This window comes from Silene latifolia, chromosome 9, assembly GCF_048544455.1.
Source record: "Silene latifolia isolate original U9 population chromosome 9, ASM4854445v1, whole genome shotgun sequence".
In the NCBI taxonomy this organism is placed as follows: Eukaryota; Viridiplantae; Streptophyta; class Magnoliopsida; order Caryophyllales; family Caryophyllaceae; genus Silene; species Silene latifolia.
This window is the reverse complement of record NC_133534.1, coordinates 139248447-139257832: the sequence shown is the minus strand read 5'-3', so window position 1 is coordinate 139257832 and position 9386 is coordinate 139248447.

Genomic DNA, 9386 nt, shown 5'->3' with positions numbered 1-9386 from the left:
GAAGATCGAGATATTAAAATGGGACCGTATCACCTAACTCTAAACGGTCACTTCGTGAGAGCTGGGGAAGAACTCCCTTGCATGGACTTTCTCGAACCTATCTTTGACCCAAAGAAGAACCTTATGGTCCCAGGAATCGAAGTATTCCAAGATTGCTACTACATCCTCAAGACATTTCGACCGTGATGAGTAGAAACCAAACCAGATCCAATAAATGACGAGAAAGCTATGGGTCTCCTTTTCGGTGAAGAGAAGAACTCACCAATACCAAACGAAGATTTGGTAAGCATGATCCTGAGAAGCGAGCGGTTCGACCCATCTACCCTCATCACCGATGTGGATCCTCTTAGGACCAACACGGGATGGCGGAAAACAATCAAGTGGACTGACAACAAAGGACTTCTTTTCAAGTTGACAACGGGAGAAGGAGAGATGTTCAAGCCGGATGATGTTACCGATTCTGAGTCTGAGTCGGAGTCTGAGTCTGAGTCTGAGTTAGGTCCTAAGATTGAGTCTAAGGAGTCAGGTGTTGAAAATACCCCTCCCCTAGCTTTCCCTTCCTATGCACCTTTTCCTAATGGTGGTATTCCGGGGCCTGTCCCGAATACCCCTATCTCGCCACTGAGCTCTGACCAGTTGGCTCAAATGTTAGCGCATTTCGCGCAATTTCAAATCAATAATAATATGAACCAGTTTGCTTACGACTTGTCTTACTTACATTGCAATTCAAACTTTGAAAATGATTGTTTTAATAATGACATTGAGACTGAGGTCGAGGATGAACAGTTGGTCGAAGAAGAAGAAGAAGAAGGAATGGAACCACCTCTACAGTTGATAAAAGGGTTGGAAGAGTACGAACAGAAAACTTCGATCATCGAAGATACCGAAATCATCAATGTGGGTACAACCTTAGAACCACAGGAGCTTAAAATAGGAACTACTTTAAGTCCCACCGAAAGACAGGGGTTCAATGATTTGTTGCATGAGTTCAAAGATGTTTTCGCATGGTCTTACAAAGACATGTCAGGCATTGATAGGGAAATTGCGGAGCACAGGATCCCAATCAAGCCGGGATATAAGCCAGTCAAGCAGAAGCTACGCAAAATGCACACAGATTGGTCTTTGAAAGTCAAGGAAGAAATCGACAAGCAACTCAAAGCGGGGTTCATCAAGGTGTCAGAATACTCGGACTGGGTGGCTAACGTCGTACCAGTGCCCAAGAAAGATGGTAAAGTTCGGGTTTGTGTCGACTTCCGGGATTTAAACAAGGCAAGTCCGAAGGACGATTTCCCATTACCTCACATCGACATCCTGGTCGACAACACGGCAAAGCACGCGTTACTATCCTTTATGGATGGATACGCCGGTTATAATCATATCAAGATGGCGAAAAAAGATATGCACAAGACTGCGTTCAGAACGCAATGGGGAACCTATTGCTACACAGTAATGCCTTTTGGTTTGATAAACGCAGGGGCTACATACCAGAGGACCGCGACAACGTTGCTACATGATATGATGCACAAGGAAGTCGAGGTTTATGTCGACGACATGATTGTCAATTCAAAGGAGCGTGATGGCCACCTTGATACGCTACGCAAATTCTTCGAGCGACTGCGCAAGTATAACATGAGGTTGAATCCACAAAAATGCGCATTCGGAGTCACATCCGGCAAACTGTTGGGTCACATCGTTAGCCACCGTGGCATCGAGGTGGACCCATCGAAAATAAAGGCTATAATGGAAATGCCTCACCCGAAAACCGAGAAGGAAATTCGAGGTTTCCTGGGAAGAATCCAATATATAAGTCGGTTCGTGGCAAGGCTAACTATGATATGCGAGCCAATTTTCAAGAAATTGAAAGTTGGGGAACACGTCGTATGGGATGATCACTGTCAAGCTGCGTTCGATAAGATCAAAGAAATACTATCTTCCCCTCCCGTGCTCAGCCCACCAACGGCTGGGTTACCACTTTTGTTGTATCTTACGATTACGGATATCGCAATGGGGGCAATCTTTGGCAGAGATAGTCGATAAAGAGGAAAGAGCAATTTACTACATTAGTAAAAAGTTCTTGGAGTATGAATTCAAGTATACTCAGCTCGAGAAGACATGTTTGGCTTTAGTATGGGCGACGAAGAAGTTATGACACTACATGCTCAGTCATAGTGTCTGCATCCACTCGAAAATGGACCCAATCAAATACTTGTTTGAAAAACCGGTTCTGAACGGCAGGGTGTCAAGATGGACATTAATGCTTTCCGAGTTCGACCTGAAATATGTACCGCTAAAAGTGATAAAGGGAAGGGCGGTTGCAGACTTCCTGGCGGATAACCCGATAGAAGAAACTGAGGTTGTGGATACATGGTCGTTTCCCGACGAAGATATCGTTCACATAGACAATGATACGTGGGACCTCTATTTCGATGGAGCATCGAACTATAGGGGATACGGGATAGGAGTTCTACTCATTTCACCAGAAGGTGAACATGTTCCCATTTCGATCAAGTTGGACTTTAACGTCACTAATAACGCGTCTGAATATGAAGCATGCCTACTCGGTTTGCACAGTGCTCTCGAGTTAGGCATCAAAAAGCTTGTAGTACATGGGGACTCGTCACTAGTGATCAATCAAGTGGCCGGAACGTGGAAAACCCGAAGTGATAGCTTGGCTCCGTACCAAGCGAAAATCGAGGAACTAGAAAAGTTGTTCGCCGATGTCAAGTACGTGCACCTCCCTAGAGACGAAAACCAGTTTGCCGATGCACTATCAAAGCTAGCTGCTCTGATCAACATACCTGATCATATGGATACTATGCCGATATGTGTCGAACGAAGATCATCACCTGCTTACGTTAATGTAATCGGAGACACAGAAGAAACCGAGGCCGAACCTTGGTATCATGCTATTCTGAAATTTAAAGAATCAGGAGAGTATCCACCCGACATGGATAACCGCGGAAAGCGCGCTATTCGAATGCTAGCCGCTCAGTTCGTTAGAACCAATGACGGACAATTGTACAAGAAGACCGCGCAAAATATCCTTCTGCGATGCATAGACTCACCAACTGCAAAAAGAGTCATGGAAGAAGTCCATGACGGAGAGTGTGGCCCACACATGAATGCCCATATGCTGATTCGTAAAATCATGAGATTAGGGTATTATTGGACCACGATGGAGACAGATTGTCACCAATATGTCAAACATTGCCATAATTGCCAAATCTTCGCAAACATACAGCACGTGCCACCATCACTGTTATATACTTTGACATCACCATGGCCTTTCTCAACATGGGGAATCGACATTATTGGAAAGGTCAACCCATCCGGAACAGGTGGGCATTGTTTCATGCTAGTCGCCATCGATTACTTCACGAAGTGGGTAGAAGTGAAATCATACAAAGTTAACTATAATATGCGAGCCAATTTTCAAGAAATTGAAGGTCGGGGAGCACGTCGTATGGGATGATCACTGTCAAGCTGCGTTCGATAAGATCAAAGAAATACTATCTTCCCCTCCCGTGCTCAGCCCACCAACGGCTGGGTTACCACTTTTGTTGTATCTTACAGTTACGGACGGATCGCAATGGGGGCAATCTTGCAGACAATCGATAAAGAGGAAAGAGCAATTTACTACATTAGTAAAAAGTTCTTGGAGTATGAAGTCAAGTATACTCAGCTCGAGAAGACATGTTTGGCTTTAGTATGGGCGACGAAGAAGTTACGACACTACATGCTCAGTCATAGTGTCTGCATCCACTCGAAGATGGATCCAATCAAATACTTGTTTGAAAAACCGGTTCTGAACGGCAGGGTGTCAAGATGGACTTTAATGCTTTTCGAGTTCGACCTGAAATATGTACCGCTAAAAGTGATAAAGGGAAGGGCGGTTGCGAGATTTCTGGCGGATAACCCGATAGAAGAAAGCGAGGTTGTGGATACGTGGTCGTTTCCGACGAAGATATCGTTCACATAGACAATGATACGTGGGACCTCTATTTCGATGGAGCATCGAACTATAGGGGATACGGGATAGGAGTTCTACTCATTTCACCGAAAGGTGAACATGTTCCTATTTCGATCAAGTTGGACTTTAACGTCACTAATAACGCGGCTGAATATGAAGCATGCCTACTCGGTTTGCACAATGCTCTCGAGTTAGGCATCAAAAAGCTTGTAGTACATGGGGACTCGTCACTAGTGATCAATCAAGTGGCCGGAACGTGGAAAACCCGAAGTGATAGCTTGGCTCCGTACCAAGCGAAAATCGAGGAACTAGAAAAGTTGTTCGCCGATGTCAAGTACGTGCACCTCCCCAGTGACGAAAACCAGTTTTTGATGCACTATCAAAGCTAGCCGCTCGATCAACATACCGATCATATGGATACTATGCCGATATGTGTCGAACGAAGATCATCACCTGCTTACGTTAATGTAATCGGAGACACAGAAGAAACCGAGGCCGAACCTTGGTATCATGCTATTCTGAAATTTAAAGAATCAGGAGAGTATCCACCCGACATGGATAACCGCGGAAAGCGCGCTATTCGAATGCTAGCCGCTCAGTTCGTTAGAACCAATGACGGGCAATTGTACAAGAAGACCGCGCAAAATATCCTTCTGCGATGCATAGACTCACCAACTGCGAAAAGAGTCATGGAAGAAGTCCATGACGGGGAATGTGGCCCACACATGAATGCCCATATGCTGGTTCGTAAAATCATGAGATTAGGGTATTATTGGACAACGATGGAGACAGATTGTCGCCAATATGTCAAACATTGCCATAATTGCCAAATCTTCGCAAACATACAAAGACGTGCCACCATCATCATGTTATATACTTTGACATCACCATGGCCTTTCTCAACATGGGGAATCGACATTATTGGAAAGGTCAACCCATCCGAACGGTGGGCATTGTTTCATGCTAGTCGCCATCGATTACTTCACGAAGTGGGTAGAAGTGAAATCATACAAAGTTCTACAAGCAAAGCAGGTAGCAAAGTTCATTCAGAATGAAATCATTTGCAGATATGGGGTGCCGCATGAGCTCATTAGCGACCATGGCACTCACTTCAGTTGAAATCGCCGTAATACTTGAAAAGTATAAAATCAAACACCACAAGTCGTCACCGTATCGACCTCAAACGAATGGTGCAGTGGAAGCCGCCAACAAGACAATCACTGTGATTCTCAGAAAGATGACCGACAATTATCGCGAGTGGCCAGAAAAGATACCGTTCGACTTTGTGGGGATACGAACGTCTATTCGCATGACCCACCGGAGCGCTCCGTTCTATTTAACATATGGGATGGAAGCAGTTCAGCCTATTGAATTAGAGGTACCTTCTTTAAGGATCCTGTTAGAAAGTCAGGTCCCTGAAGGCCGATCGGCCGCAAGCCAGGTATGATTCCTTGGTCATGCTCGACGAGCGACGGTTAAATGCGTTACATCATGTTCAACTCTATCAGAAAAGGATACAAAGGGCATTTAACAAAAAGGTAAAACCTCGAGGAATAAAGGATGGGGATTTGGTTCTAAAGTCTGTGCGCGCTTTGCTACCAATCGACCAGAGGGAAAAGTTCAAGCCGAATTGGGCCGGTCCTTACCTGGTAAAGAAAATATTATCGGGAGGCGCAGTCAGACTGACAGATCTAGATGGAAATGACTTTGCAAATCCGACGAATTTAGATCAGCTGAAGAAATACTATCCGTAGAACTCATTCTCAATGTCGTAAAATAAAATTTTGAATTGCAGTGCTCGTGAGCGAGTCTAGGCCGCGGCACTTTTGCTGTATTTGCTTTTTGTGCGTTATAAATCGATGATTGTAGCGCGTTTGTTTTGTGGAACTACGAGCTCGGTTTGATTCTGTTGATAACAGATACGTAGGCAGCTCTTTAAAAGAGTACAACCGACCCTTCCTTTAAATAAAATGAAATTTTATGCAGAAACTGGGAATTTTAATAGATAGTAAGTCTTATTAAAGATCGGGCGATGCCCATTACATCCTTCAAAAGAAAAAAAGGAAAACAGCTAGCAACAAATAATAAGTAGTAGTATTAAATAATAAATTGGAGTCGAAGGCTCCTACATCTTCCTTTTCCCTTTGCCTTTTGGGTCACTTGGCCGAGGCTCCCGTGGAGGAGGGGTAGTTGTGTTCTGTCTAGCGCGCTTCTTAGGAGGAATCATCATTTCCTCCCGAGGACCCAGCCTATCTTTTGCACTCAAACGAGGGCCAAGTCTTCCTTCCAAGGCTGAGCCCGAATGTGCCTTTGAACCCAACCGTTTCCACACACCTGTCGCCCGTGAGTCAGTCTTAGGAGTCTTCTCAGTCTTAGTTTCAGGTCCAGATGCAGACGAAAGATCGTTAACAAAGAAGTCGCGACTGCTTCTGCTTTTGTCATAATATTTGATGTCGACAAGCTCATCTTTCCGACACAAGTCCTTACCTGATTCGGTCTTCTCTTTAAGCCATTTAGTATAAGACGGGGATACCCAGGTAGTCTGAGGGCGCGCAGATACGTACCAAAGACGCCTTTGGTGCCACCTTTTGAGCCAATCATCACATATAGAGGAATTCAGCTCTCTTGCTCGTCCCAATGACCTCACACTTGGGAATTATTTGTCTACGGCCCATCTGACGCAGGACGCGGTCAGGGTAAATGTGAATAGACCTCTCTAAACCCAGTAGTTGCAAACGTCTGGTCTTATCATCTTCCGGAAGGATAGTAAAAGATTTGAGGCGAAGCCAAGGCATGAACCAGCAAAGAGGGCGACCTCCCCCTTCTGTCAGTTTGTTTCGCCAATAGGCAAGGTCATTTTGATGCTCGTCTTCATATCGCTTGGCACGCATAGTCAGCATACGAGCGAGATACGAGCTGGGCTCACGCGGCGGGGCGAATAGCCAAAATCTCTCGCAAAGCCACACCTAAAAAAAAAAAAAAAAAACATGAAAAAGAACGAAAAAAAAAAAAAAGAAAAAAACAGAAAAAAAAAAACGGAATTGTGGCAGGAATCGTGGCAGAATACAGCAAAATCGTGGCAGAATACAGCAAAATTGTGGCAGAATGCAACAAAATTGTGGCAGAATGCAACAAAATCGTGGCAAAATATAAATAAATCATGGCAACAACACAAGAATCGTGGTAGAAGGAAAATCAATCAAGGATGCGAAATCAGGAGAATAGATTTTGTTACCTGCAATAGACGGGAGCATCCCGACCAATCGGCACCAGGGTTCATTTTCTTAGCATCTAAACCCCGGAGAGTTTCAATGAGAATAATCCAGGAAGGGTTATGTCCCGTCTCCATCTGCGATACAATAGACAAAAGCTTCGCTTGTCCTACACAAGTTGTCTTGTTCATCCTACCTTCGAAGACATAAAGGTGTAACATGATCAATCCAAAGGCCCTGCGGCAGTACGCTGGCAGTAAAGTACTGTTTCGCAAGATACAAAATTTCCGATGAATAGCAAGAAGGTTGACTTCGTCACCAGTAACTATCTCCCCAGACTCCGTCCTGGAAAGGCCAAGGCAGTCTAGATATGTTCCACGCCATCCCGAATGAAATTTTGGTATAGCCGGTATGGCCTCAGCATCCCATCCTCCCAGGGCAGAAAACTCTTCGGGTAGAGGGCAGATCTCCCCCTCAGGAAAAGCAAAAACATGGTTACAAGGATCCCAGTAGCTAAGGCAGTGTTCCAACAACGCAGGCTGAAGGGGGATCTGGCGTAAGGGAAGTAATTGCGCCAGTTGAGCGATCTTTAATTCTTGTCTCTCTGCGCCAGTGAAGTCTGTCTCCCATGCCCGCATAGCACTCGCTAGATTATTCATGATGATTTATGTTATTTGCACCAGTTTGGGGGAAAGCAGAATAAATTTGGCAATACAGCTCTTCCTTATATATAGAAAGAATAAGGGAAGGAAGCATCTAGGATGACACCCCTAGGGCGCCGTTTTTCTGAGCCGTGTGGGCCTTGGGTCGCGCGCCTCTTAGGCCCGCCCCAGTTCACACCAGTCTTTGGCACGATGCATCGGGTTTTCGCACATCTATCGCGTTTTGGGGAGCGCCGGAACGGCCGATTTTAATTTCTACCCTCGAGAAGTCCATATTTGAATTAAAGCTCGTGCACACTTACGGTTTTATTTTCCTTTTTTGTTTTACGGTAGCGGGCTACGCCCACGTTGTTTACCGGTCATACAAAGTGTCTGAGTCGTATTTCATGCTCACTCATAAAGGTTCGATTTCAACAAAATTTCAAGAGTTCAAAATTTCAAAATTCCAAAAACTTTTTGCAAATTGTGGATAGATGATCCAAGTAGTAGAATCTTTTCGGGTCGATGACCCAATCATTCAAAATTTTCAAATTCAATTTTCGGGTCGATGACCCAATCATTCAGAATTTTCAAATTCAATTTTCGGGTCGAAGACCCAGTATTTCAAATGATCCAATTTCAAGATCGATGATCCAAATGTGCTTAAGTGATGATTATTGCTAGTACGTTTTTGTGTTTCAAATGTAGCAGGATATGCTTCAACTGGGGGCTCTAAAGTCTTCGACTTTAGCCGTTGGCTTCAGAGACCATTATCAAGATGCAAAGGATGATATCCACCAAGAATTCAATTCAATACAAGAGTATGAAATGGAAGAATTCCGTAGCTGAAAGCAAATGATGAAAGTGGCGGCAACCTCATCGGAAAGTCCCGTCCCATTTGGACACCTGCCAGCGGATGATAAATTTTGGGCAAATGTCAGCAGATGATGAATTTCGGACAAATGCCAGCAGATGATAAACTTTGGGCATGTGTCAGCAGTGGCCGAACTACGACGCGGGTTTGATTCCGTCAGAAACGGATACGTAGGCGCCTAAGGATAAGGCTCAACTCACCATATATGCAATTTATGGGTCGACGACCAACGACGATAATTTGACACAACAGAAGCAAGAGTCAATCCCCAACGAAGTTTCAGGTATGATCTCTTCTTATGGCTGGCGAGCTTATATACGCAAGTCTAATGGACTATAAACGACCCGAAGAATCCTCAGGTCGAGAGGGACCTGGGGTATACTTTGACTTTCGCCTTGTCCAAGCCTCAGTCAAAGTTGGGGCTCTGTAGATACCCGTATCCGTCGATATTGGAATTTATAGAGAACCCGACAAACACCCGATGATGATACGACACATGTATTCTTTAGTTGTCATTGTCATTATTTGGAGCTCGTTTTACGATGTAGAATGGGCGTCGTCGATGAAGTATTTTATTAATTTAAATGATATTTAAATTAATGTTTTTTAAGTGAGTTCATTTTATTAATTTAAATGATATTTAAATTATGGCTTTTTTTAGGTGAATTCAATTTATTTTATTTTATTTT